The 27637-nt window shown below is 43.8% G+C and overlaps 12 non-coding genes and 2 pseudogenes across 12 annotated transcripts; all 14 read left to right on the plus strand.

The window, feature by feature from the left end:
* Nucleotides 1-101: 101 nt before the first annotated feature.
* LOC120984979 lies at nucleotides 102-292 on the plus strand. The gene has a single exon (XR_005775464.1). It is a non-coding gene; the product is annotated as a U2 spliceosomal RNA (small nuclear RNA).
* Nucleotides 293-1323: 1031 nt separating this feature from the next.
* Nucleotides 1324-1514, plus strand: LOC120984980. The gene has a single exon (XR_005775465.1). It is a non-coding gene; the product is annotated as a U2 spliceosomal RNA (small nuclear RNA).
* Nucleotides 1515-2545: 1031 nt separating this feature from the next.
* LOC120984982 lies at nucleotides 2546-2736 on the plus strand. Its single transcript, XR_005775466.1, has one exon. It is a non-coding gene; the product is annotated as a U2 spliceosomal RNA (small nuclear RNA).
* A 1031-nt stretch (nucleotides 2737-3767) lies between these two features.
* On the plus strand, nucleotides 3768-3958 carry LOC120984983. Its single transcript, XR_005775467.1, has one exon. It is a non-coding gene; the product is annotated as a U2 spliceosomal RNA (small nuclear RNA).
* A 5910-nt stretch (nucleotides 3959-9868) lies between these two features.
* On the plus strand, nucleotides 9869-10064 carry LOC120985005. Its single transcript, XR_005775489.1, has one exon. It is a non-coding gene; the product is annotated as a U2 spliceosomal RNA (small nuclear RNA).
* A 1031-nt stretch (nucleotides 10065-11095) lies between these two features.
* Nucleotides 11096-11286, plus strand: LOC120984984. The gene has a single exon (XR_005775468.1). It is a non-coding gene; the product is annotated as a U2 spliceosomal RNA (small nuclear RNA).
* Nucleotides 11287-12312: 1026 nt separating this feature from the next.
* On the plus strand, nucleotides 12313-12503 carry LOC120984985. Its single transcript, XR_005775469.1, has one exon. It is a non-coding gene; the product is annotated as a U2 spliceosomal RNA (small nuclear RNA).
* A 1033-nt stretch (nucleotides 12504-13536) lies between these two features.
* Nucleotides 13537-13727, plus strand: LOC120984986. The gene has a single exon (XR_005775470.1). It is a non-coding gene; the product is annotated as a U2 spliceosomal RNA (small nuclear RNA).
* Nucleotides 13728-16342: 2615 nt separating this feature from the next.
* Nucleotides 16343-16515, plus strand: LOC120984954 (annotated as a pseudogene).
* A 1030-nt stretch (nucleotides 16516-17545) lies between these two features.
* On the plus strand, nucleotides 17546-17736 carry LOC120984987. Its single transcript, XR_005775471.1, has one exon. It is a non-coding gene; the product is annotated as a U2 spliceosomal RNA (small nuclear RNA).
* A 1031-nt stretch (nucleotides 17737-18767) lies between these two features.
* Nucleotides 18768-18958, plus strand: LOC120984989. Its single transcript, XR_005775473.1, has one exon. It is a non-coding gene; the product is annotated as a U2 spliceosomal RNA (small nuclear RNA).
* A 1031-nt stretch (nucleotides 18959-19989) lies between these two features.
* On the plus strand, nucleotides 19990-20180 carry LOC120984990. The gene has a single exon (XR_005775474.1). It is a non-coding gene; the product is annotated as a U2 spliceosomal RNA (small nuclear RNA).
* A 6015-nt stretch (nucleotides 20181-26195) lies between these two features.
* On the plus strand, nucleotides 26196-26404 carry LOC120984950 (annotated as a pseudogene).
* Nucleotides 26405-27437: 1033 nt separating this feature from the next.
* On the plus strand, nucleotides 27438-27628 carry LOC120984991. Its single transcript, XR_005775475.1, has one exon. It is a non-coding gene; the product is annotated as a U2 spliceosomal RNA (small nuclear RNA).
* The last annotated feature ends 9 nt before the right edge of the window (nucleotides 27629-27637 follow it).

Below are 27637 nucleotides of genomic sequence, written 5' to 3' on the forward strand. Positions count from 1 at the left end.
GCCTCCCGGACTGTGTATTGGGCTGGGGACAGTAGTCTATTGCCTTCATTAGTGCTCTGCATTGGGGACCATCGGCCTGTACTGCGAACCCTTTTCAGGTTATCGCTTCTCGGCCTTTTGGCTAAGATCAAGTGTAGTATCTGTTCTTATCAGTTTAATATCTGATACGTCCCCTATCTGGGGACCATATATTAAATGGATTTTTCGAACAGGGAGATGGAAAAAGAGCTTGCTCTGTCCACTCCACGCATTGACCTGGTATTGCAGTACCTCCAGGACCGGTGCACCCCTTCTAATCCAGTATGAAAAAACAGAATGAAATTGAAATGGATTGCAAGCATCATCCTTCCAGCCAAGCAAGTGGAAAGTTGTGTGTGTCGTGCCTCCTTCAGCTTCTCCTCTGTCTGCCCAGTCAGTGCAGTGTTGCTTTTTGCATATAATACCTGCATCTAGTCTGTCAATCTCCTAATTGCATCAGCTGTCGGTTGTTTCCAGCACCAAGCAACCCATTCAGCCAGTCTCCTCACACCCTGGATCCAATTAGGACTGATGATTGGTTAATTGGCTTATCACCTGAATGAATTGTTTGGACCTCCCCTCCTCCACGTTTGATTTGGGCCTGTTGTGCACACCTCGGAGGGTTGCTGAGTCGTCTCTGGCAGGCAATTGACCCTTTTTTGTATCAAGTTGGCTGGATGTAACCATTTAGCTTTTGCAGTGCTTCAATAAATGAGTAAAGTTTGCCTGTGTCTCCCTCTTGTGGATCTTTTGAACTGGATTACTTAGTGGCTAAAAAGTAGCCCAGCACTTCCTATGCAGCTGGACCTACCTTGTCTGTTCAATGGACGGAACACTGCGCGTGTCACAAGAGCCTTGTCAGGTCAAGAGGTCAAAGAGGTCAAGTAAGGTCAGCTATTGGATGACATCACAAGGGCCCTGATGGAACACTCAACAATGGTGCCGTGACATCACAATCAACAATGGTTATCCTTTTTTTTTTTTTTTTTTTTTTTTTTTTCCTTTCACTCACTACTATTCCTATCATGCTTTCTGCTTGGCGTGCTTTGGCACCGCACCAGGAATTTCGTGCGAAGAAAAGGCGTGTCCAAAAGTCGCGTGTGGGCGGAGCTATGCAGATAGCAAACACGAAAAGAAGCATGCTGGTGTGACTTCTGTGCGTAGGACGCGCGTGAACGTTTTCCCCGGTTTGTGAGAGAAAGAAGCCTCCCGGACTGTGTATTGGGCTGGGGACAGTAGTCTATTGCCTTCATTAGTGCTCTGCATTGGGGACCATCGGCCTGTACTGCGAACCCTTTTCAGGTTATCGCTTCTCGGCCTTTTGGCTAAGATCAAGTGTAGTATCTGTTCTTATCAGTTTAATATCTGATACGTCCCCTATCTGGGGACCATATATTAAATGGATTTTTCGAACAGGGAGATGGAAAAAGAGCTTGCTCTGTCCACTCCACGCATTGACCTGGTATTGCAGTACCTCCAGGACCGGTGCACCCCTTCTAATCCAGTATGAAAAAACAGAATGAAATTGAAATGGATTGCAAGCATCATCCTTCCAGCCAAGCAAGTGGAAAGTTGTGTGTGTCGTGCCTCCTTCAGCTTCTCCTCTGTCTGCCCAGTCAGTGCAGTGTTGCTTTTTGCATATAATACCTGCATCTAGTCTGTCAATCTCCTAATTGCATCAGCTGTCGGTTGTTTCCAGCACCAAGCAACCCATTCAGCCAGTCTCCTCACACCCTGGATCCAATTAGGACTGATGATTGGTTAATTGGCTTATCACCTGAATGAATTGTTTGGACCTCCCCTCCTCCACGTTTGATTTGGGCCTGTTGTGCACACCTCGGAGGGTTGCTGAGTCGTCTCTGGCAGGCAATTGACCCTTTTTTGTATCAAGTTGGCTGGATGTAACCATTTAGCTTTTGCAGTGCTTCAATAAATGAGTAAAGTTTGCCTGTGTCTCCCTCTTGTGGATCTTTTGAACTGGATTACTTAGTGGCTAAAAAGTAGCCCAGCACTTCCTATGCAGCTGGACCTACCTTGTCTGTTCAATGGACGGAACACTGCGCGTGTCACAAGAGCCTTGTCAGGTCAAGAGGTCAAAGAGGTCAAGTAAGGTCAGCTATTGGATGACATCACAAGGGCCCTGATGGAACACTCAACAATGGTGCCGTGACATCACAATCAACAATGGTTATCCTTTTTTTTTTTTTTTTTTTTTTTTTTTTCCTTTCACTCACTACTATTCCTATCATGCTTTCTGCTTGGCGTGCTTTGGCACCGCACCAGGAATTTCGTGCGAAGAAAAGGCGTGTCCAAAAGTCGCGTGTGGGCGGAGCTATGCAGATAGCAAACACGAAAAGAAGCATGCTGGTGTGACTTCTGTGCGTAGGACGCGCGTGAACGTTTTCCCCGGTTTGTGAGAGAAAGAAGCCTCCCGGACTGTGTATTGGGCTGGGGACAGTAGTCTATTGCCTTCATTAGTGCTCTGCATTGGGGACCATCGGCCTGTACTGCGAACCCTTTTCAGGTTATCGCTTCTCGGCCTTTTGGCTAAGATCAAGTGTAGTATCTGTTCTTATCAGTTTAATATCTGATACGTCCCCTATCTGGGGACCATATATTAAATGGATTTTTCGAACAGGGAGATGGAAAAAGAGCTTGCTCTGTCCACTCCACGCATTGACCTGGTATTGCAGTACCTCCAGGACCGGTGCACCCCTTCTAATCCAGTATGAAAAAACAGAATGAAATTGAAATGGATTGCAAGCATCATCCTTCCAGCCAAGCAAGTGGAAAGTTGTGTGTGTCGTGCCTCCTTCAGCTTCTCCTCTGTCTGCCCAGTCAGTGCAGTGTTGCTTTTTGCATATAATACCTGCATCTAGTCTGTCAATCTCCTAATTGCATCAGCTGTCGGTTGTTTCCAGCACCAAGCAACCCATTCAGCCAGTCTCCTCACACCCTGGATCCAATTAGGACTGATGATTGGTTAATTGGCTTATCACCTGAATGAATTGTTTGGACCTCCCCTCCTCCACGTTTGATTTGGGCCTGTTGTGCACACCTCGGAGGGTTGCTGAGTCGTCTCTGGCAGGCAATTGACCCTTTTTTGTATCAAGTTGGCTGGATGTAACCATTTAGCTTTTGCAGTGCTTCAATAAATGAGTAAAGTTTGCCTGTGTCTCCCTCTTGTGGATCTTTTGAACTGGATTACTTAGTGGCTAAAAAGTAGCCCAGCACTTCCTATGCAGCTGGACCTACCTTGTCTGTTCAATGGACGGAACACTGCGCGTGTCACAAGAGCCTTGTCAGGTCAAGAGGTCAAAGAGGTCAAGTAAGGTCAGCTATTGGATGACATCACAAGGGCCCTGATGGAACACTCAACAATGGTGCCGTGACATCACAATCAACAATGGTTATCCTTTTTTTTTTTTTTTTTTTTTTTTTTTTCCTTTCACTCACTACTATTCCTATCATGCTTTCTGCTTGGCGTGCTTTGGCACCGCACCAGGAATTTCGTGCGAAGAAAAGGCGTGTCCAAAAGTCGCGTGTGGGCGGAGCTATGCAGATAGCAAACACGAAAAGAAGCATGCTGGTGTGACTTCTGTGCGTAGGACGCGCGTGAACGTTTTCCCCGGTTTGTGAGAGAAAGAAGCCTCCCGGACTGTGTATTGGGCTGGGGACAGTAGTCTATTGCCTTCATTAGTGCTCTGCATTGGGGACCATCGGCCTGTACTGCGAACCCTTTTCAGGTTATCGCTTCTCGGCCTTTTGGCTAAGATCAAGTGTAGTATCTGTTCTTATCAGTTTAATATCTGATACGTCCCCTATCTGGGGACCATATATTAAATGGATTTTTCGAACAGGGAGATGGAAAAAGAGCTTGCTCTGTCCACTCCACGCATTGACCTGGTATTGCAGTACCTCCAGGACCGGTGCACCCCTTCTAATCCAGTATGAAAAAACAGAATGAAATTGAAATGGATTGCAAGCATCATCCTTCCAGCCAAGCAAGTGGAAAGTTGTGTGTGTCGTGCCTCCTTCAGCTTCTCCTCTGTCTGCCCAGTCAGTGCAGTGTTGCTTTTTGCATATAATACCTGCATCTAGTCTGTCAATCTCCTAATTGCATCAGCTGTCGGTTGTTTCCAGCACCAAGCAACCCATTCAGCCAGTCTCCTCACACCCTGGATCCAATTAGGACTGATGATTGGTTAATTGGCTTATCACCTGAATGAATTGTTTGGACCTCCCCTCCTCCACGTTTGATTTGGGCCTGTTGTGCACACCTCGGAGGGTTGCTGAGTCGTCTCTGGCAGGCAATTGACCCTTTTTTGTATCAAGTTGGCTGGATGTAACCATTTAGCTTTTGCAGTGCTTCAATAAATGAGTAAAGTTTGCCTGTGTCTCCCTCTTGTGGATCTTTTGAACTGGATTACTTAGTGGCTAAAAAGTAGCCCAGCACTTCCTATGCAGCTGGACCTACCTTGTCTGTTCAATGGACGGAACACTGCGCGTGTCACAAGAGCCTTGTCAGGTCAAGAGGTCAAAGAGGTCAAGTAAGGTCAGCTATTGGATGACATCACAAGGGCCCTGATGGAACACTCAACAATGGTGCCGTGACATCACAATCAACAATGGTTATCCTTTTTTTTTTTTTTTTTTTTTTTTTTTTCCTTTCACTCACTACTATTCCTATCATGCTTTCTGCTTGGCGTGCTTTGGCACCGCACCAGGAATTTCGTGCGAAGAAAAGGCGTGTCCAAAAGTCGCGTGTGGGCGGAGCTATGCAGATAGCAAACACGAAAAGAAGCATGCTGGTGTGACTTCTGTGCGTAGGACGCGCGTGAACGTTTTCCCCGGTTTGTGAGAGAAAGAAGCCTCCCGGACTGTGTATTGGGCTGGGGACAGTAGTCTATTGCCTTCATTAGTGCTCTGCATTGGGGACCATCGGCCTGTACTGCGAACCCTTTTCAGGTTATCGCTTCTCGGCCTTTTGGCTCGATCAAGTGTAGTAATACAGGAGATCGACCAAGAGGTGCTATCGGTACCCTAGCCCTCGGCCTGGGGGGATCGCCCAGGTTCATAGCCTGGGCTTAACCCCCCTGCTGCTATAGGGGGAAGGATTAGCCCGGTAGCAACGAGCGGAGGATCGTCTGGGTGAAAGCCCATTCCAGAAAACAAGATGGTGTATGCGGCCACCGTGCGCTATGCCGAGCGAGGAGAGCAGTTCATCAAAAATTCCATCCGTATTGACATCGAAGAAGATGAAGAAGTGAGGAGAAAGTTCCAGCTGGCTTACTTTGTGCGACATGTTTTAATCGGAATCCTGAAGGTGAAAAAGGAGAAGATCTTGGCGCTGCAGGACTCCTATGGGCGATATACCCTAACAATGGATAACGAGTTTGAATGCTACAACATCTACGAGCAGATAAAGAAAAATCTCTCTCATGAAGACTTGAAGGGATTATCCTTCATTATGCTTTCTCCTAGTGCTGAAATACAACTAGTGGTGCATATGAGCAACCCGCACATCCCAGTGGAAGACATAGCTCAATTCCTGCAACGCCTATGTAAGCAAGTCCGATACTCTCACAAAATACTGAACAGCGAAAAGTTATGGACGGGGAAGCATAAATTTTTTGTAAAACTAAAAGAAGATATGACTGGAGTGGGAGCGTTTGCGCATTTACCATCTAACTTTCTGATCGGTCGAGAAAGGGGAAGACTATACTACTCAGGAATGCCGGTCTTCTGCCGGAAATGCCTAGAGTTTGGACACACTGCAGACGGGTGTCCGCAAGAAGTTGCTACCTGTAAGAAATGTTTCCAGAAGGATCACGAAACAAAAAATTGTGACCAAGACATCGTTTGTAGCTTATGCGGAGTAGCCGGACATGGTTACAAAAAATGCCCGTTGAAAACCCCAACTCATAGGACATGGGCAGATGTGCTGAAGGCACAGCCCCCTTCAAAGCCAAGAGCGCCTACCCCAGCTGAAGTCTTTGAGAGACTGCAATCCGAAATGGAAATAACTGCAGAGCAAATTAATGATATTCCGGAGCAGAGAAAAGAAACTACATCAGTACAACAACCTAGTGAAGACGCTAATCCGTGTACTTCTGTGGAGATTCCAGAAGAATCAACCTCAAGTAGGGTGACGGTTGAAAGAAAGGAGAGATCCTCGACTTCAATTAAGGAACCCGAAGAGAAAGTTGGAGGAGCAGAAGAAATGGATACTGAGAGACAAAAAAAACGGAAAGCTGAGAAAGCTGATCAAGGAAGAGCTATAAAAAAATCTACTATGTTTGATTTACAATCAGAATTATTTCCAGTAGACATCACGTCATCAAATGAGGCAAATATAGAGTTCTCCATCTCTGAAGACCCTGTTGAAGAACTGATAGGCGCAATATCAGAATCGGATGAAGGGACTTGATGGAAAAAACAATCTCTGTTGCTTCCCTCAACGTGAGGAGCTTAAAGGGGCCAACCAGGAGGGCCGCCTTATTTTCATTTCTAGGAACGATTAAGAGTGACATTTTATTTTTACAAGAATGTGGGATTGAGTACTCCCAAGACTATAAAGACCTAAGAGATGCATGGACTTATGGGCCATCTATATGGTCAGGTAACAATGAAAATAAAGCAGCAGGTGTTGGAATTCTATTCAAGGGGAACAAGTGTCAAATTATCTCTTTTACCCAAATAATTCCCGGGAGAGCACTCTTGGTCAAAATAAAAGTGGACGAAGGTGAAATAAAGTTGCTTAACGTATATGCCTCGCCGGATGTCCATGAGAGGGAAGAATTACTGGGAAACATCCAATATTTTCTAACAGGATCATCTCCAATTATTATAGCAGGAGACTTTAACTGTGTAAGGAAAGAAAGCGACAGAACTGGTGTAAAGAAAAGGAAAATAGACAAAACAATGAAACAATTGAATGACTTGATCATAGACTTTAAGTTGATAGATGTGTGGAATACAGTGAACAACGAAGACCCAGGCTATACATGGGGGAATTCGATGGTCCAGTCAAGGCTGGACTATATATTCATCGCTAGTGTATTTCAACCCGTGACCATGTCATTAAAAGAAAATATTTTCTCAGACCACAAAATGCTCCTTTCCCGAATCAAAATAACAGGAGAAGCAAAAGGTAAAGAAATGTGGAGACTAAATACTAACCTCTTAAAAGATGAAGAAATCATAAAAGAGTTCATACAAAACTACAAACTATGGTCTAGTTGGAAAAGAAGATTCTCCTCAATATTGGAATGGTGGGAGTTTACTAAAACTAAAGTGAAAAAGTTCTTCTTAAGAATGGGAATAAAGAAAGCGAAAGACAGACAAAAATGGTACAAAGATCTCAATACCAAGCTGCAAACATACTTGAAATTGAAAGATGCTGGTATAGACGTTACCGACGAAATAGAGAAGACAAAACAAAATATAAACAAAGCCATTGATTCGAAAGGGAAGGAAATTATTTTCAACGCAAAAGTAAAACATCTGGAGGAAAGTGAGAAATGCTCAAGATTCTTCTTCAAAAAAATAATGGAGCAAAAGAGTATCATCACAAGTATAGCAGGGAAAACTGAACAAGGAGAAATACTAAAAGAGGCTCAGCTGTTTTATCAGGATCTATTTAGTAGAAAAGAAATTGACGAAGCATTTGTTACTGATACATTGGAGGGCTTAGAGAATAAATTGGAGAAGAGAGACCATGATACCCTAGAAATAGAACTGACAATGGATGAACTACACAAAGCCATTAAAAGCTTTGCAAAAGGAAAAATGCCGGGAGCAGATGGACTACCAGTTGAATTTTATGAAACCTTCTGGAATATTCTAAAAGAAGACCTGCTGCAAATATTTAGGGAAGCCATGAAAGCTGATATTCTTCCGGAATCATGGAGAAGAGGAAAAGTAACGCTAATCTATAAAAAAGGAGCAAAAGATAATCTGGAAAACTGGAGGCCAATAACTCTACTAAGCGTGGACTATAAAATATTAGCCAAAATTATTGTAAATAGAGTAAAACACGTAATTGGCAAAGTAATCAACAAAGATCAAACTTGTGGGATTCCAGGCAGAAGTGTTAGTGAAAACCTGAATATCATTAAAGATTGCATCTGGTATCAAGGAGAAAGAAACCAAAATCTAGCAGTCCTGTCACTGGACTTTATGAAGGCCTACGATCGTGTTTCACATGAATTTTTGTGGAAGGTACTAAAACAAATGAATTTTCCATCAAGTATCATCAAGTTGATCTCCTTACTATATAAACAGGCCTACAGCCAAATAGCGATTAATGGATTTCTATCAGATAAAGTTTCCTTGCATTCCGGGGTAAAACAAGGGTGCCCTTTATCACCAATCCTGTTTGTATGCGTATTAGAACCTCTTCTGGCAGCATTAAGAAGAGACAAGATAATAAAAGGAGTGCCGATACCGGGAGGAAGTGGATTAGCTGTGAAAACAAAAGCATACATGGACGATGTCTCTATTTTTTGCACTACAACAGCATCACTTAGAAGAGCTCTACAGACTACTGAATTCTTTTGTCAAGCCTCAGGATTCAGAATGAACAGGCAAAAATGTGAGTGCCTTTTGATAGGTAAATGGACTGACGTGAACTTAACTGATATCAAAATACAACCAGAGCAAATGAAAATATTGGGAGTCATCTTTGGCAAAACAAATGATGGAAGTGAAAGCTGGGAATTAGCAAAAGAGAAAATAAAAAAGAAAATTGAGTTTTGGAAGCTTCGAAACCTAACAATAGAGGGGAAAAACTTAATAATTAAGGCCATAATAATCCCGATTATGCTATATCTGAGCCAAGTGTTTCTGCCAAAAGAAAACTGTGTCAAATACCTCCAAAGAATCTGCTTCCAGTTCATATGGAACTCAAAAATGGAGAAAGTTAAAAGAGAGACGATGCACAAGCTTAAAAAATTCGGAGGCAAAGAAATTCCAGATTTCAAAAGGTTTATGTATCTACAATACTTTGCCCTATGTGCCAAAACCCTTAATGCGGATAATACATGGACTTTTTTTCTAAAATATACAGTGGGACATTGCTTCCGCAAAAGAAAATGGATACAACTGCCGTTAACTATACCAGTCCTGTTGGTTCCACCGAAGCAATATCTCATAATTGAGAAGATTATTAGAATTTATGACTTAGGTAAATATCAAAGAAATATCCTAAACAATGCCAGGAAAATCAAATATTTGATGGACAGTGAACAGCAAATAGTACCGGTGGCAAATCTTACATCTGAGAAATCTGCAGAATGCTGGAAATTATGCAATGTACCATATCTGTCAAACAATCTTAAAGACTTAGCTTGGATGAGCATGCATGCATGTCTGCCTACAAAAGAGTTCCAGCATAGGAGAGGCCTAGTTTCAACATCAAAATGCCCCAGAGCAGGTTGTGCAGGAGATGAATCTACGTTGCATGTGCTGTGGAACTGTATGTATGCACAAAGAGTATGGAGATATGCAGGACCCATTCTCAAACATTCATGTGACTTAAAAAGACTTGACTATGAAGTGGTGCTGTATGGACTATGTGACCTCAAGGATCCAGAGAAGAAGAAGATATTGTGGATTATGCTAAATTGTGTCAAGAATGCCCTGTGGAAATGCAGAAATATCCTAGTGTTCAGACAAGATAGTATTGAATTTAAGGTCTGTATTAAGCTAGCTCTTAGTGAGTTATATATATTCTACTTACAAGATAGGAAAAGAATAGGGAAAAGAGCAGCAACAGTTTGGAATGTACATATGTGGAATGTTTTGTTAGTTTAATCTAAATTTGAGTTTGAACTTTAAAAATGTAATGTAAGCTTTTTAAAAAAAAAAAAAAAAAAAAAAAAAAAAAAAAATCTGTTCTTATCAGTTTAATATCTGATACGTCCCCTATCTGGGGACCATATATTAAATGGATTTTTCGAACAGGGAGATGGAAAAAGAGCTTGCTCTGTCCACTCCACGCATTGACCTGGTATTGCAGTACCTCCAGGACCGGTGCACCCCTTCTAATCCAGTATGAAAAAACAGAATGAAATTGAAATGGATTGCAAGCATCATCCTTCCAGCCAAGCAAGTGGAAAGTTGTGTGTGTCGTGCCTCCTTCAGCTTCTCCTCTGTCTGCCCAGTCAGTGCAGTGTTGCTTTTTGCATATAATACCTGCATCTAGTCTGTCAATCTCCTAATTGCATCAGCTGTCGGTTGTTTCCAGCACCAAGCAACCCATTCAGCCAGTCTCCTCACACCCTGGATCCAATTAGGACTGATGATTGGTTAATTGGCTTATCACCTGAATGAATTGTTTGGACCTCCCCTCCTCCACGTTTGATTTGGGCCTGTTGTGCACACCTCGGAGGGTTGCTGAGTCGTCTCTGGCAGGCAATTGACCCTTTTTTGTATCAAGTTGGCTGGATGTAACCATTTAGCTTTTGCAGTGCTTCAATAAATGAGTAAAGTTTGCCTGTGTCTCCCTCTTGTGGATCTTTTGAACTGGATTACTTAGTGGCTAAAAAGTAGCCCAGCACTTCCTATGCAGCTGGACCTACCTTGTCTGTTCAATGGACGGAACACTGCGCGTGTCACAAGAGCCTTGTCAGGTCAAGAGGTCAAAGAGGTCAAGTAAGGTCAGCTATTGGATGACATCACAAGGGCCCTGATGGAACACTCAACAATGGTGCCGTGACATCACAATCAACAATGGTTATCCTTTTTTTTTTTTTTTTTTTTTTTTTTTTCCTTTCACTCACTACTATTCCTATCATGCTTTCTGCTTGGCGTGCTTTGGCACCGCACCAGGAATTTCGTGCGAAGAAAAGGCGTGTCCAAAAGTCGCGTGTGGGCGGAGCTATGCAGATAGCAAACACGAAAAGAAGCATGCTGGTGTGACTTCTGTGCGTAGGACGCGCGTGAACGTTTTCCCCGGTTTGTGAGAGAAAGAAGCCTCCCGGACTGTGTATTGGGCTGGGGACAGTAGTCTATTGCCTTCATTAGTGCTCTGCATTGGGGACCATCGGCCTGTACTGCGAACCCTTTTCAGGTTATCGCTTCTCGGCCTTTTGGCTAAGATCAAGTGTAGTATCTGTTCTTATCAGTTTAATATCTGATACGTCCCCTATCTGGGGACCATATATTAAATGGATTTTTCGAACAGGGAGATGGAAAAAGAGCTTGCTCTGTCCACTCCACGCATTGACCTGGTATTGCAGTACCTCCAGGACCGGTGCACCCCTTCTAATCCAGTATGAAAAAACAGAATGAAATTGAAATGGATTGCAAGCATCATCCTTCCAGCCAAGCAAGTGGAAAGTTGTGTGTGTCGTGCCTCCTTCAGCTTCTCCTCTGTCTGCCCAGTCAGTGCAGTGTTGCTTTTTGCATATAATACCTGCATCTAGTCTGTCAATCTCCTAATTGCATCAGCTGTCGGTTGTTTCCAGCACCAAGCAACCCATTCAGCCAGTCTCCTCACACCCTGGATCCAATTAGGACTGATGATTGGTTAATTGGCTTATCACCTGAATGAATTGTTTGGACCTCCCCTCCTCCACGTTTGATTTGGGCCTGTTGTGCACACCTCGGAGGGTTGCTGAGTCGTCTCTGGCAGGCAATTGACCCTTTTTTGTATCAAGTTGGCTGGATGTAACCATTTAGCTTTTGCAGTGCTTCAATAAATGAGTAAAGTTTGCCTGTGTCTCCCTCTTGTGGATCTTTTGAACTGGATTACTTAGTGGCTAAAAAGTAGCCCAGCACTTCCTATGCAGCTGGACCTACCTTGTCTGTTCAATGGACGGAACACTGCGCGTGTCACAAGAGCCTTGTCAGGTCAAGAGGTCAAAGAGGTCAAGTAAGGTCAGCTATTGGATGACATCACAAGGGCCCTGATGGAACACTCAACAATGGTGCCGTGACATCACAATCAACAATGGTTATCCTTTTTTTTTTTTTTTTTTTTTTTCCTTTCACTCACTACTATTCCTATCATGCTTTCTGCTTGGCGTGCTTTGGCACCGCACCAGGAATTTCGTGCGAAGAAAAGGCGTGTCCAAAAGTCGCGTGTGGGCGGAGCTATGCAGATAGCAAACACGAAAAGAAGCATGCTGGTGTGACTTCTGTGCGTAGGACGCGCGTGAACGTTTTCCCCGGTTTGTGAGAGAAAGAAGCCTCCCGGACTGTGTATTGGGCTGGGGACAGTAGTCTATTGCCTTCATTAGTGCTCTGCATTGGGGACCATCGGCCTGTACTGCGAACCCTTTTCAGGTTATCGCTTCTCGGCCTTTTGGCTAAGATCAAGTGTAGTATCTGTTCTTATCAGTTTAATATCTGATACGTCCCCTATCTGGGGACCATATATTAAATGGATTTTTCGAACAGGGAGATGGAAAAAGAGCTTGCTCTGTCCACTCCACGCATTGACCTGGTATTGCAGTACCTCCAGGACCGGTGCACCCCTTCTAATCCAGTATGAAAAAACAGAATGAAATTGAAATGGATTGCAAGCATCATCCTTCCAGCCAAGCAAGTGGAAAGTTGTGTGTGTCGTGCCTCCTTCAGCTTCTCCTCTGTCTGCCCAGTCAGTGCAGTGTTGCTTTTTGCATATAATACCTGCATCTAGTCTGTCAATCTCCTAATTGCATCAGCTGTCGGTTGTTTCCAGCACCAAGCAACCCATTCAGCCCAGGTCGTCCTCACACCCTGGATCCAATTAGGACTGATGATTGGTTAATTGGCTTATCACCTGAATGAATTGTTTGGACCTCCCCTCCTCCACGTTTGATTTGGGCCTGTTGTGCACACCTCGGAGGGTTGCTGAGTCGTCTCTGGCAGGCAATTGACCCTTTTTTGTATCAAGTTGGCTGGATGTAACCATTTAGCTTTTGCAGTGCTTCAATAAATGAGTAAAGTTTGCCTGTGTCTCCCTCTTGTGGATCTTTTGAACTGGATTACTTAGTGGCTAAAAAGTAGCCCAGCACTTCCTATGCAGCTGGACCTACCTTGTCTGTTCAATGGACGGAACACTGCGCGTGTCACAAGAGCCTTGTCAGGTCAAGAGGTCAAAGAGGTCAAGTAAGGTCAGCTATTGGATGACATCACAAGGGCCCTGATGGAACACTCAACAATGGTGCCGTGACATCACAATCAACAATGGTTATCCTTTTTTTTTTTTTTTTTTTTTTTTTTTCCTTTCACTCACTACTATTCCTATCATGCTTTCTGCTTGGCGTGCTTTGGCACCGCACCAGGAATTTCGTGCGAAGAAAAGGCGTGTCCAAAAGTCGCGTGTGGGCGGAGCTATGCAGATAGCAAACACGAAAAGAAGCATGCTGGTGTGACTTCTGTGCGTAGGACGCGCGTGAACGTTTTCCCCGGTTTGTGAGAGAAAGAAGCCTCCCGGACTGTGTATTGGGCTGGGGACAGTAGTCTATTGCCTTCATTAGTGCTCTGCATTGGGGACCATCGGCCTGTACTGCGAACCCTTTTCAGGTTATCGCTTCTCGGCCTTTTGGCTAAGATCAAGTGTAGTATCTGTTCTTATCAGTTTAATATCTGATACGTCCCCTATCTGGGGACCATATATTAAATGGATTTTTCGAACAGGGAGATGGAAAAAGAGCTTGCTCTGTCCACTCCACGCATTGACCTGGTATTGCAGTACCTCCAGGACCGGTGCACCCCTTCTAATCCAGTATGAAAAAACAGAATGAAATTGAAATGGATTGCAAGCATCATCCTTCCAGCCAAGCAAGTGGAAAGTTGTGTGTGTCGTGCCTCCTTCAGCTTCTCCTCTGTCTGCCCAGTCAGTGCAGTGTTGCTTTTTGCATATAATACCTGCATCTAGTCTGTCAATCTCCTAATTGCATCAGCTGTCGGTTGTTTCCAGCACCAAGCAACCCATTCAGCCCAGTCGTCCTCACACCCTGGATCCAATTAGGACTGATGATTGGTTAATTGGCTTATCACCTGAATGAATTGTTTGGACCTCCCCTCCTCCACGTTTGATTTGGGCCTGTTGTGCACACCTCGGAGGGTTGCTGAGTCGTCTCTGGCAGGCAATTGACCCTTTTTTGTATCAAGTTGGCTGGATGTAACCATTTAGCTTTTGCAGTGCTTCAATAAATGAGTAAAGTTTGCCTGTGTCTCCCTCTTGTGGATCTTTTGAACTGGATTACTTAGTGGCTAAAAAGTAGCCCAGCACTTCCTATGCAGCTGGACCTACCTTGTCTGTTCAATGGACGGAACACTGCGCGTGTCACAAGAGCCTTGTCAGGTCAAGAGGTCAAAGAGGTCAAGTAAGGTCAGCTATTGGATGACATCACAAGGGCCCTGATGGAACACTCAACAATGGTGCCGTGACATCACAATCAACAATGGTTATCCTTTTTTTTTTTTTTTTTTTTTTCCTTTCACTCACTACTATTCCTATCATGCTTTCTGCTTGGCGTGCTTTGGCACCGCACCAGGAATTTCGTGCGAAGAAAAGGCGTGTCCAAAAGTCGCGTGTGGGCGGAGCTATGCAGATAGCAAACACGAAAAGAAGCATGCTGGTGTGACTTCTGTGCGTAGGACGCGCGTGAACGTTTTCCCCGGTTTGTGAGAGAAAGAAGCCTCCCGGACTGTGTATTGGGCTGGGGACAGTAGTCTATTGCCTTCATTAGTGCTCTGCATTGGGGACCATCGGCCTGTACTGCGAACCCTTTTCAGGTTATCGCTTCTCGGCCTTTTGGCTAAGATCAAGTGTAGAGATACATTGGGTCTTGGCCAGAAGGTGCCTGGGGTACCCGTCTCCTCTGCCTTGGAGGTTGGGGCCGCGCTGAAAAGTTCGGTCCTGCCTCCTTGCTGCTATTGGGGAGCGGCTTAGTCCCTGGGCAACGGGAAGCGATCACCTTGCCTGCTACTTTGTGGTAGGGCGCTTCAAGTCCCTGTGTCGTGGCTTCTAATCGGATGGCGATGACGATGATGATGGAGACGGCAGAAACGGAGTTCCAGATTCCAGAGATGGACGAAGTACCGGCGTACGAAAGAATACGGAATGGCGTGCGGTTTTTATTGTTGGATCCTCGGAAGAAGGAGAAGGGACTTGCCTTTTTGGTTGAAGAAGTGCTGATAGGACTCATAGAGGTACGCAAGGAGTTCATCCTTTCAATGCTTGAATTCCCAAAGCGAGGATTATATGATGTGGTATTCGTTACTGAAGACGTATGTGCTGCTGTATTGAAGCAAGTGGAACATTTCAGGCTGAGCCCTGTTATGAATGGTGTGAAAGTGATGCCGCATTTTCCAAGGAGGGAGCGAGTGGTCACCGTGAGGATGTATAGTCCTTACGTCCCGGAAGAGGACATTATGGTGTTTTTGTTACGGTTCTGTGAGAAGGTTTCCTGCAATGGAAAGATTTTTAATAAGTACGGTATATGGTCCACTAAGTGGAAATTCTTTGTGAAATTTAAGGAGGATGCTGGGGGAGAGATGATATTTCCACCAGCTAGGTTTAAAATCGGAGCAGTCAATGGCGATCTATTCTTCAATGGAATGCCGGGTTTCTGTAAAAACTGTAAGACATATGGTCATGAGAAAGATGCTTGTGAAGAGCAGTGGTGTGCAAATTGTGAAGGAGGAGGTCATTTAGCATCAGGATGTAAAAAGAAGAAAAAATGTAATCTATGTGGGGAAGACAATCATGTCTACTTGTCATGTCCTAAAAGGAAAGGAGAAGAAATAAAAAGGAAGAGGAAAGATGAAGATAGTCAAAAAAAAAAAGAGAACCAAAAAGAAGAAATTGGAATTAGGAGGGTTGTAAGAGAAAATAAGAAAGATGAAAAGAAGGGAGATTTAAAAGGTGGAAAAGAAGCAAGAAGAGAAGAAAAGAAGGAAGAAGAGTCACCTTTTGAGAAAATAGATAAAGAAATAGAAAAATTAGTAAGAACGGGAGTTAATCTTAATTGTCTGTATAATAAAGTTAGACAGATGTTGGTAGATCGGAGGCAAGAGTTTTTTGAGCGGTTTAAAGTTCATCCGGCTCTTCAATCTGGGATACCAGATCCTTTGTTACCAGAGTTAATAATTCATAGGAATGTAATGAGGAGGTTGATGTATTGTGCTTGGTCCTGTGGTCTAAGACCCGATTAAGATTAGTTATTTATGTCATGTCTGTTTTTATGTTTTGTTTTGTTAAAAATTTTTTTTAAAGAAAATAATAAGAAAAAATAATGAATAAAAAGTATAAAAAATGTTGATTCGGATGATGAGGCGTAGGACATATGGGTAATTGATACAAATATGACGCGTCCTCTGACGCATCAACTAAAAAAAAAAAAATCTGTTCTTATCAGTTTAATATCTGATACGTCCCCTATCTGGGGACCATATATTAAATGGATTTTTCGAACAGGGAGATGGAAAAAGAGCTTGCTCTGTCCACTCCACGCATTGACCTGGTATTGCAGTACCTCCAGGACCGGTGCACCCCTTCTAATCCAGTATGAAAAAACAGAATGAAATTGAAATGGATTGCAAGCATCATCCTTCCAGCCAAGCAAGTGGAAAGTTGTGTGTGTCGTGCCTCCTTCAGCTTCTCCTCTGTCTGCCCAGTCAGTGCAGTGTTGCTTTTTGCATATAATACCTGCATCTAGTCTGTCAATCTCCTAATTGCATCAGCTGTCGGTTGTTTCCAGCACCAAGCAACCCATTCAGCCCAGTGTCGTCACACACACCCTGGATCCAATTAAGACTGATGATTGGTTAATTGGCTTATCACCTGAATGAATTGTTTGGACCTCCCCTCCTCCACGTTTGATTTGGGCCTGTTGTGCACACCTCGGAGGGTTGCTGAGTCGTCTCTGGCAGGCAATTGACCCTTTTTTGTATCAAGTTGGCTGGATGTAACCATTTAGCTTTTGCAGTGCTTCAATAAATGAGTAAAGTTTGCCTGTGTCTCCCTCTTGTGGATCTTTTGAACTGGATTACTTAGTGGCTAAAAAGTAGCCCAGCACTTCCTATGCAGCTGGACCTACCTTGTCTGTTCAATGGACGGAACACTGCGCGTGTCACAAGAGCCTTGTCAGGTCAAGAGGTCAAAGAGGTCAAGTAAGGTCAGCTATTGGATGACATCACAAGGGCCCTGATGGAACACTCAACAATGGTGCCGTGACATCACAATCAACAATGGTTATCCTTTTTTTTTTTTTTTTTTTTTTCCTTTCACTCACTACTATTCCTATCATGCTTTCTGCTTGGCGTGCTTTGGCACCGCACCAGGAATTTCGTGCGAAGAAAAGGCGTGTCCAAAAGTCGCGTGTGGGCGGAGCTATGCAGATAGCAAACACGAAAAGAAGCATGCTGGTGTGACTTCTGTGCGTAGGACGCGCGTGAACGTTTTCCCCGGTTTGTGAGAGAAAGAAGCCTCCCGGACTGTGTATTGGGCTGGGGACAGTAGTCTATTGCCTTCATTAGTGCTCTGCATTGGGGACCATCGGCCTGTACTGCGAACCCTTTTCAGGTTATCGCTTCTCGGCCTTTTGGCTAAGATCAAGTGTAGTATCTGTTCTTATCAGTTTAATATCTGATACGTCCCCTATCTGGGGACCATATATTAAATGGATTTTTCGAACAGGGAGATGGAAAAAGAGCTTGCTCTGTCCACTCCACGCATTGACCTGGTATTGCAGTACCTCCAGGACCGGTGCACCCCTTCTAATCCAGTATGAAAAAACAGAATGAAATTGAAATGGATTGCAAGCATCATCCTTCCAGCCAAGCAAGTGGAAAGTTGTGTGTGTCGTGCCTCCTTCAGCTTCTCCTCTGTCTGCCCAGTCAGTGCAGTGTTGCTTTTTGCATATAATACCTGCATCTAGTCTGTCAATCTCCTAATTGCATCAGCTGTCGGTTGTTTCCAGCACCAAGCAACCCATTCAGCCCCAGTGTCGTCACACACACCCTGGATCCAATTAAGACTGATGATTGGTTAATTGGCTTATCACCTGAATGAATTGTTTGGACCTCCCCTCCTCCACGTTTGATTTGGGCCTGTTGTGCACACCTCGGAGGGTTGCTGAGTCGTCTCTGGCAGGCAATTGACCCTTTTTTGTATCAAGTTGGCTGGATGTAACCATTTAGCTTTTGCAGTGCTTCAATAAATGAGTAAAGTTTGCCTGTGTCTCCCTCTTGTGGATCTTTTGAACTGGATTACTTAGTGGCTAAAAAGTAGCCCAGCACTTCCTATGCAGCTGGACCTACCTTGTCTGTTCAATGGACGGAACACTGCGCGTGTCACAAGAGCCTTGTCAGGTCAAGAGGTCAAAGAGGTCAAGTAAGGTCAGCTATTGGATGACATCACAAGGGCCCTGATGGAACACTCAACAATGGTGCCGTGACATCACAATCAACAATGGTTATCCTTTTTTTTTTTTTTTTTTTTTTCCTTTCACTCACTACTATTCCTATCATGCTTTCTGCTTGGCGTGCTTTGGCACCGCACCAGGAATTTCGTGCGAAGAAAAGGCGTGTCCAAAAGTCGCGTGTGGGCGGAGCTATGCAGATAGCAAACACGAAAAGAAGCATGCTGGTGTGACTTCTGTGCGTAGGACGCGCGTGAACGTTTTCCCCGGTTTGTGAGAGAAAGAAGCCTCCCGGACTGTGTATTGGGCTGGGGACAGTAGTCTATTGCCTTCATTAGTGCTCTGCATTGGGGACCATCGGCCTGTACTGCGAACCCTTTTCAGGTTATCGCTTCTCGGCCTTTTGGCTAAGATCAAGTGTAGTATCTGTTCTTATCAGTTTAATATCTGATACGTCCCCTATCTGGGGACCATATATTAAATGGATTTTTCGAACAGGGAGATGGAAAAAGAGCTTGCTCTGTCCACTCCACGCATTGACCTGGTATTGCAGTACCTCCAGGACCGGTGCACCCCTTCTAATCCAGTATGAAAAAACAGAATGAAATTGAAATGGATTGCAAGCATCATCCTTCCAGCCAAGCAAGTGGAAAGTTGTGTGTGTCGTGCCTCCTTCAGCTTCTCCTCTGTCTGCCCAGTCAGTGCAGTGTTGCTTTTTGCATATAATACCTGCATCTAGTCTGTCAATCTCCTAATTGCATCAGCTGTCGGTTGTTTCCAGCACCAAGCAACCCATTCAGCCCCAGTGTCGTCACACACACCCTGGATCCAATTAAGACTGATGATTGGTTAATTGGCTTATCACCTGAATGAATTGTTTGGACCTCCCCTCCTCCACGTTTGATTTGGGCCTGTTGTGCACACCTCGGAGGGTTGCTGAGTCGTCTCTGGCAGGCAATTGACCCTTTTTTGTATCAAGTTGGCTGGATGTAACCATTTAGCTTTTGCAGTGCTTCAATAAATGAGTAAAGTTTGCCTGTGTCTCCCTCTTGTGGATCTTTTGAACTGGATTACTTAGTGGCTAAAAAGTAGCCCAGCACTTCCTATGCAGCTGGACCTACCTTGTCTGTTCAATGGACGGAACACTGCGCGTGTCACAAGAGCCTTGTCAGGTCAAGAGGTCAAAGAGGTCAAGTAAGGTCAGCTATTGGATGACATCACAAGGGCCCTGATGGAACACTCAACAATGGTGCCGTGACATCACAATCAACAATGGTTATCCTTTTTTTTTTTTTTTTTTTTTTCCTTTCACTCACTACTATTCCTATCATGCTTTCTGCTTGGCGTGCTTTGGCACCGCACCAGGAATTTCGTGCGAAGAAAAGGCGTGTCCAAAAGTCGCGTGTGGGCGGAGCTATGCAGATAGCAAACACGAAAAGAAGCATGCTGGTGTGACTTCTGTGCGTAGGACGCGCGTGAACGTTTTCCCCGGTTTGTGAGAGAAAGAAGCCTCCCGGACTGTGTATTGGGCTGGGGACAGTAGTCTATTGCCTTCATTAGTGCTCTGCATTGGGGACCATCGGCCTGTACTGCGAACCCTTTTCAGGTTATCGCTTCTCGGCCTTTTGGCTAAGATCAAGTGTAGTATCTGTTCTTATCAGTTTAATATCTGATACGTCCCCTATCTGGGGACCATATATTAAATGGATTTTTCGAACAGGGAGATGGAAAAAGAGCTTGCTCTGTCCACTCCACGCATTGACCTGGTATTGCAGTACCTCCAGGACCGGTGCACCCCTTCTAATCCAGTATGAAAAAACAGAATGAAATTGAAATGGATTGCAAGCATCATCCTTCCAGCCAAGCAAGTGGAAAGTTGTGTGTGTCGTGCCTCCTTCAGCTTCTCCTCTGTCTGCCCAGTCAGTGCAGTGTTGCTTTTTGCATATAATACCTGCATCTAGTCTGTCAATCTCCTAATTGCATCAGCTGTCGGTTGTTTCCAGCACCAAGCAACCCATTCAGCCCCAGTGTCGTCACACACACCCTGGATCCAATTAAGACTGATGATTGGTTAATTGGCTTATCACCTGAATGAATTGTTTGGACCTCCCCTCCTCCACGTTTGATTTGGGCCTGTTGTGCACACCTCGGAGGGTTGCTGAGTCGTCTCTGGCAGGCAATTGACCCTTTTTTGTATCAAGTTGGCTGGATGTAACCATTTAGCTTTTGCAGTGCTTCAATAAATGAGTAAAGTTTGCCTGTGTCTCCCTCTTGTGGATCTTTTGAACTGGATTACTTAGTGGCTAAAAAGTAGCCCAGCACTTCCTATGCAGCTGGACCTACCTTGTCTGTTCAATGGACGGAACACTGCGCGTGTCACAAGAGCCTTGTCAGGTCAAGAGGTCAAAGAGGTCAAGTAAGGTCAGCTATTGGATGACATCACAAGGGCCCTGATGGAACACTCAACAATGGTGCCGTGACATCACAATCAACAATGGTTATCCTTTTTTTTTTTTTTTTTTTTTCCTTTCACTCACTACTATTCCTATCATGCTTTCTGCTTGGCGTGCTTTGGCACCGCACCAGGAATTTCGTGCGAAGAAAAGGCGTGTCCAAAAGTCGCGTGTGGGCGGAGCTATGCAGATAGCAAACACGAAAAGAAGCATGCTGGTGTGACTTCTGTGCGTAGGACGCGCGTGAACGTTTTCCCCGGTTTGTGAGAGAAAGAAGCCTCCCGGACTGTGTATTGGGCTGGGGACAGTAGTCTATTGCCTTCATTAGTGCTCTGCATTGGGGACCATCGGCCTGTACTGCGAACCCTTTTCAGGTTATCGCTTCTCGGCCTTTTGGCAAGATCATGGTCTTGTTGAGAGGGATCCGTACCAAGCTCTTGGCCCTGCAGCATCGCCACATGGCTTAAGCTGCTCGCTGCTATAAGGAGAAGGTGGGATAACCAAGAAGGCGATCAAGACGGAGAAAGATGGGCGTGAAAATCGATTACGCCGGGACCGGAGACTTCCGGGTCAGGAACGCGTTTGGAATTTGTGTCGAGGAAGCGAAGAAAGAAAAATTTACAGATGAACATCTTGTCAAAGAGGTACTGTTTAAAACTCTACATGTCAGTATGGCGGATATTTTGTGCTTACAAGATCGAATTGGTGGAAGGCGCACTCTTGTCTTAACATCTATAGGAGCCTGTCATAATTTATTTTTGTTTTTGGAGAGGAATAAGGACAATCCAGAACTAGATGGCTTGACGTTCACGGTGTTGTACAATAGAGACATTCACTTGGTCGTGTTTATGTACAACCCATACGTCGATACGGATGATATTTTTTTGTTCTTATCTAAATACTGCGAAAAAGTCGTTTACGCCCATAAAGTTATGGGTAGCCATGGTTTGTGGACTGGCAAACACAAGTATTTTGTGCGTTTCCGCCCTGATCCTCTGAGCCCAGGGGGTATGAGTCATCCTCCCCAAAGTTTTGTTATTGGCAGAGATAGAGGCCTCATTTTCTTTCAAGACGCTCCAAGTTATTGCCGAAAATGCAAGTTGTATGGGCATGTACAAGAGAATTGTCAGCAAACCTCCTTCGTCTGCTCGAAGTGTCATAAAGATGGGCATATCGCAAAGGATTGTAAAAATGCAATTATCTGTAATCTCTGTGAAGAAGCGGGGCATACTTTTAAAGAGTGTCCTTCACGTGGCTATAGAGCTAAGCCAAAAAGATTGTATGCTGATGTTGCAAGGGCAAGGGCTGCAGGGCCATCTCGGATCCCAGATCAGCCGTCTCAAACTCCTGTGCAGTTATCCCAGAATCCAGTTCAGGCGTCTCAAATGGCAGTTCAATCACAGACTGATATACATCAGAGTGGAAGTGTGCAGCAAGCTACTCCTATTGTTTCCCCTGTGGGGAGTAGAGAAAATGTGGAGATGGACATTTCCCAGGTGGAGGAAGATTTTCCCCAAATATTTGGTCTTCAGTCGGATCTTCAGGGAGAAGGAGAGGTGGTCTCTCCCTTACCTAAATCGCCAGTGCCCGGGTGGGATGAGATGGAGGACCCACAGGAGGATGGGAGAGGTGAACAAGGAGATTTTGTATCCACCAGTGACTTCATAACACCCACTACGAGATCAGCGGAGGAATCGCTGAGCTCAGTTGTAAAGAAACCCCGCTTATTTCCGCCTCAGTACAGTGGAGTAGAACAGAGTCCGGTAAGGCAGGAGGCGTATCCTGCTGCTTGCATTCCGGACAACAGTGCTTTTTTGGACGAGTCAAAGGCCAGGGACTTTTGCTCAGGAGGTCAACCTCCCGACGGAATCGGATAAGGAAACAGTGGGGTACTGGTAACTATGTCCGAAATAAGATCTTGCAATGGGGGGAAAAGCTGAATTTCATGTCTTATCCTTGAATGTGAGGGTACTGAAATCAAGAGCTAGACGAACTGCAGTTTTTGATTATATTAAAAAACAAAATCCGGATATCGCATGTCTTCAAGAGTGCGGTATCTCAGAACCCGTCTGTGCTAATGAGTGGCCACATGGGAACTCAATTTGGTCAGGTTCTTGTATAAATAAGAATGATGGTGTGGGGATAGTTTTATGTCATAGAGATCTTGTTTTTGAAAGCTACACGGTGGTGGAGGTGGGGAGGTGCATTATGGCGATGATTAAGTACAAGGGGTGGCGGGTTAGGATTATTAACGTTTATTGTCCTACCGGGAAAAAAGAACGTCTAGAGTTACTAGACAAATTGAATTTTTTTCTGGTAGGTAGAGTGCCGACAATTTTATTGGGTGATTTCAATTGCACTATAGAAGGTGATAAGATGGATGTGACAGGGAATAGATTGCACAAAATTGTTTCAGATTTTTCTTTAACTGATTCTGCATTGATGTTAGGTAAACCCCCACCTGCTACCTTTAAAGCAGATAGGGGTGATTTTTTTTCTAGGATTGATTTTGTTTTTCTTTCCAAAAATTTATTTTGTAGGAAAATGTTATACCTTGATGTTATTTTTTCTGATCACATGTGCTTGTCTGTTTGGGTGGAAGGAGATGAGGAGATTACATATGGTAGAGGTGTGTGGAAACTGAATATGGGTTTGTTAGATGATGAGATGGTGATGAGAGTGTTTAAGTACCAGTATGAAAGATGGAAATTCAGAAAGGATGATTTTGTGAATGTTTTGTGTTGGTGGGATTGGATGAAATCAAGAATAAAACTTTTTTTCAAGAAATGGGGGTATAAGAGGGCGAGGAAGAGGAGGAATGAATACAATGAATTAAATAGGAGAGCTGAGTGGTTGTGGAAATTGAGTGCAATGGGTGTAGATGTGAAAGATTTGTTGGAAGTTGTTAAAAGGGAAAAGAAAGTGTTTATGGAGAGAAAGGGTAAAGAGATTATTTTTAGGGCGAAAGTTGATATGATTGAGAAGAATGAAAAATGTTCTAGGTTTTTTTTCAAAAAGGTGTGTGGTAAAAAGGAAGATATGTTGGAAGTGGTTGATAGCAAGGGAGAGTGTGTTAGGGGTAAAAGTGTGATTGGGGCAGTGGAAGAGTTCTATGGAAATTTGTATGGGTTGAAGTGGATTGATAAGGACCTTATGATGGAGGTAATGAATGTTTTGGATGAAAAATTAAATGTAGAAAGTCAGAGTTTGGTGTGTGAGGATATTTCTACAGAAGAAATAAAGAAGATTGTGTGGAGTTGTAAAAAAAATAAGACACCGGGTAAGGATGGTATTCCGATTGAGTTGTATGTGAGAGCATGGGACTGGATGGGAAATGATTTTTTGGAAGTATGTAGGTATATGTGGGAAAATGGTGTAATAGGGGAGTCGATGAAAGAAGGCGTGGTAGTTCTGATTTTTAAAAAGGGTGACAAAAATAAACTCGAGAATTGGAGACCAATAACTTTATTAAATGCTGATTATAAGGTATTTGGTAAATTGTTGGCTAATCGGATGCGTGGTGTGATTGATAAGGTTGTGAATGAAGATCAAGTTTGTGCTGTGCCTGGGAGAAGTATGAATGAAAATTTAGTTCTATTGAGAGATTTGATTGGAGATTGCATGAGTAGAAAACAGAAATGCATGTTACTAGCGATAGATTTTGAGAAAGCATTTGACAGAGTGGCACACTGTTTTATGTTTGCAGTTCTAGAGCGAATGGGTTTTCCAAAGAAGTTTGTGGACTGTGTGAAGAGTTTGTATAGTGGGGTGTCAAGTGAGTTTATGATAAATGGTTGGTTGAGTAAAAAGGTGAATGTATGGAGTGGTGTGAGACAAGGCTGCCCAATGTCTCCTGTGCTTTTCATTAGTGTGATTGAGGTATTAATGTGTTTAATAAGGAAGGATAAAGTTATGAGAGGTATGTTGATTCCGGGGAGTATGGGTAAATGTGTGAAAGTGTTAGGATACATGGATGATGTGGTGATTGTAAGTGATAATATGGCTGCTATTAGGAGAGGAAGGTTATGGTTGGATATGTTTTGTGGTGCGTCTGCCTTTAAAATTAACTGGAATAAATGTGTGTTTAAATGTTTTGGGGATAGGAGTATTTGTCTGGAAGATGTTAAGAATGAGAATAATGAGGTGAAGGTGTTAGGTATTTTGTTTAATGATGATTTGAAAGGGAATGAGAGTTGGGATGAATGTGGGAGAAAGATTGAGAGGAAATTAAATTTCTGGAGGTTAAGAGATCTTTCACTCACAGGGAAAGTATTGATTATAAAAGCTGTTATTTTGCCAATTATCCTTTTTGTAGCAGGAGTATACCCTGCATGTTCAAAAAAAGTTGCGAAAGTTGAGAAACTGGTGTTTACGTTTCTTTGGGGAGGACGTATGGAGAAGCTGAAAAGAGAGTATGTGTATAAAAGAAGTGTGAATGGTGGTTTGGATTTCCCTAAGTTTGAAATTTTTCTTGGTTTGAATTATATTAAAAGTTTTGTGGTGTTGGTGGAGAAACAGAATAAGAGTGCATATATGGTAAGATACATGGCTGGATGGATGATGTATGGGTTGAAGTGGTGTGAAAGAGATGCTAGAGTGCCTGTGTCGTTTAAATGTCCAGTGTGGTATGAAGTGGTTGAAAGGTTTATTAGGAAATTTGATTTATTGGCTGTGAGAATGGAAGTGTTTAAAGATAAGAAAAAGGTGATGGCTAAATTTAGAGAAAATGAGGTTGCATGTGATATTGTAGGGTTAAGGTCGGATGTTGCATCAGTAGTGTGGAAGAAATGTTCAATAGTAGGCATATCAAATAGACAGAAAGATATTGTGTGGATGGGGTTGCAAAACATATTGCCTGTGCGTGAAGTCCAGAAAAAAAGGGATTTAATTAGGTCAGAAGTTTGTCCAAGAGATGGGTGCGGGGGATGTGAGTCTGTAAGACATTTATTTTGGGATTGTGGGTATGCAAATGATGTATGGAAAAGAGTGGGAGGTTTAGTTAAAGAGTTGACGGGTGTTGCGTATATGGACTGGAAAGTGGCGATGTTTGGTATTGGTGCGCGTGGTAGGATGAATACAAGGATTTTGTGGTATATAATGGTATGTGTTATGGAGAGTCTGTGGGATGTGAGGAATTTATTAGTGTTCAAGAAAGAAGTAGTGCCTGAGTGTGACTGTGTTAAGTTAGTTCTGTCTAGACTTTATGTAATTCATTTATGGGATAGACAGTATGGTGGAGGTATAGATTCAGAGGGAGTATGGAAGTTTAAAAAATGGAGATCGTTGATCAAGTATTGAATTAAGTTATGATGTATTGTGTTTGTTGTCTTTTGATGATGTGTTTTTTTTTTCTTCTGTATATATGAATTTTGACTTTATTTGAAAATAAAAATAAAAAAAAAAAAAAAAAAAAAAAAATCTGTTCTTATCAGTTTAATATCTGATACGTCCCCTATCTGGGGACCATATATTAAATGGATTTTTCGAACAGGGAGATGGAAAAAGAGCTTGCTCTGTCCACTCCACGCATTGACCTGGTATTGCAGTACCTCCAGGACCGGTGCACCCCTTCTAATCCAGTATGAAAAAACAGAATGAAATTGAAATGGATTGCAAGCATCATCCTTCCAGCCAAGCAAGTGGAAAGTTGTGTGTGTCGTGCCTCCTTCAGCTTCTCCTCTGTCTGCCCAGTCAGTGCAGTGTTGCTTTTTGCATATAATACCTGCATCTAGTCTGTCAATCTCCTAATTGCATCAGCTGTCGGTTGTTTCCAGCACCAAGCAACCCATTCAGCCCCAGTGTCGTCACACACACCCTGGATCCAATTAAGACTGATGATTGGTTAATTGGCTTATCACCTGAATGAATTGTTTGGACCTCCCCTCCTCCACGTTTGATTTGGGCCTGTTGTGCACACCTCGGAGGGTTGCTGAGTCGTCTCTGGCAGGCAATTGACCCTTTTTTGTATCAAGTTGGCTGGATGTAACCATTTAGCTTTTGCAGTGCTTCAATAAATGAGTAAAGTTTGCCTGTGTCTCCCTCTTGTGGATCTTTTGAACTGGATTACTTAGTGGCTAAAAAGTAGCCCAGCACTTCCTATGCAGCTGGACCTACCTTGTCTGTTCAATGGACGGAACACTGCGCGTGTCACAAGAGCCTTGTCAGGTCAAGAGGTCAAAGAGGTCAAGTAAGGTCAGCTATTGGATGACATCACAAGGGCCCTGATGGAACACTCAACAATGGTGCCGTGACATCACAATCAACAATGGTTATCCTTTTTTTTTTTTTTTTTTTTTTCCTTTCACTCACTACTATTCCTATCATGCTTTCTGCTTGGCGTGCTTTGGCACCGCACCAGGAATTTCGTGCGAAGAAAAGGCGTGTCCAAAAGTCGCGTGTGGGCGGAGCTATGCAGATAGCAAACACGAAAAGAAGCATGCTGGTGTGACTTCTGTGCGTAGGACGCGCTGTGAACGTTTTCCCCCGGTTTGTGAGAGAAAGAAGCCTCCCGGACTGTGTATTGGGCTGGGGACAGTAGTCTATTGCCTTCATTAGTGCTCTGCATTGGGGACCATCGGCCTGTACTGCGAACCCTTTTCAGGTTATCGCTTCTCGGCCTTTTGGCTAAGATCAAGTGTAGTATCTGTTCTTATCAGTTTAATATCTGATACGTCCCCTATCTGGGGACCATATATTAAATGGATTTTTCGAACAGGGAGATGGAAAAAGAGCTTGCTCTGTCCACTCCACGCATTGACCTGGTATTGCAGTACCTCCAGGACCGGTGCACCCCTTCTAATCCAG

The sequence above is a fragment of the Bufo bufo genome, unplaced genomic scaffold (assembly GCF_905171765.1).
Source record: "Bufo bufo unplaced genomic scaffold, aBufBuf1.1, whole genome shotgun sequence".
Classification (NCBI taxonomy): Eukaryota; Metazoa; Chordata; class Amphibia; order Anura; family Bufonidae; genus Bufo; species Bufo bufo.